The sequence below is a fragment of the Bison bison genome, unplaced genomic scaffold (genome assembly GCF_000754665.1).
Source record: "Bison bison bison isolate TAMUID 2011002044 unplaced genomic scaffold, Bison_UMD1.0 scf7180017864037, whole genome shotgun sequence".
NCBI classification, from domain to species: domain Eukaryota; kingdom Metazoa; phylum Chordata; class Mammalia; order Artiodactyla; family Bovidae; genus Bison; species Bison bison.
The window spans coordinates 1,340,866-1,342,189 of NW_011494609.1; positions in this window are offsets into that span (position 1 = coordinate 1,340,866).

A 1,324-nucleotide genomic window follows, 5' to 3' on the forward strand; every position below is an offset into this window, starting at 1 on the left:
CCATTGAGTCAGTGATGCCATCCAACCATCTCATCCTCTGTCGTCCCCTTCTCCTCCCACCTTCAATCTTTTCCAGCATCAGGCTCTTTTCAAATGAGTCAGCTTTTTGCATCAGGTGGTCAAAGTATTGGAGTTTCAGCTTCAGCATCAGCCCTTCCAATGAATATTCAGGACTGATTTCCTTTAGGATGGACTGGTTGGATCTGTTTGCTGTCCAAGGAACTCTCAAGAGTCTTCTCCAACACCACAGTTCAAAAGCATCAATTCTTCAGTGCTCAGCTTTCTTATAAAGAAAGCTTTCTTCTCTAACTCTCACATCCATACATGACTACTGAAAAAACCATAGCTTTGACTAGATGGACCTTCATTGGCAAAGTAATGTCTCTGCTTTTTAATAAGCTGTCTACGTTGGCCATAGCCTTTCTTCCAAGGAGCAAGTGTCTTTTAATTTCATGGCTGTAATCACCATCTTCAGTGATTTTGGAGCCCAAAAATATAGTCTGTCACTGTTTCTATTTTTCCCCCATCTGTTTGCCATGAAGTGGTGAGCCCAGATGCCATGATCTTCATTTTCTGAATGCTGAGTTTTAGGCCAGCTATTTCACTGTCCTCTTTCACTTTCATCAAGAGCTCTTTAGTTCTTGTTTCCGCCATAAGGGTGGTGTCATCTGTGTACCTGAGGTTGTTGATAACATCAACTCTACTTCAATTAAAAAATGAAAAAGATGACAGAATACTAAATTCAAATTCTGAGGGAAATGATTTTCAACCTGAAAATTTATACCTGGCTGACTGATGGTTAAGTTGGAGGACAGAATACAGGCATTTTTAAGTCAGAAAGCGTGTGCTTACTCGCTCAGTCATGTCCGACTCTTTGCGACCCCATGGACTGTAGCCCTCCAGGCTCCTCTGTCCATGGGATTCTCCAGGCAAGAATACTAGAGTGGGTTGCCATGCCCTCCTCCAGGGGATCTTCCCAACCCAGGGATTGAACCCAGGTCTCCCACATTGCAGGTGGGTTCTTTACTGTCTGAGCCACCAGGGAAGCCCCCAACCCCATGCAACCTTTAAAAAAAATCAATAAAAGGAAAAAAAAAAAAGAATACAAGAAAGAAGACAAGATGGGTTACAAGAGTAGTGAAAGAGGTGAAAATTTTCTAAAGTAAATGTATGAATCTAGTTCATAAAATTCACGTTAATCACTAGACCTAAAGCCAGATACTGTCTACAGTTCAGTTCAGTCGCTCAGTCATGTCCAACTCTTTGCGACCCCATGAACCACAGCATGCCAGGCCTCCTTGTCCATCACCAACTCCTGAAGCTG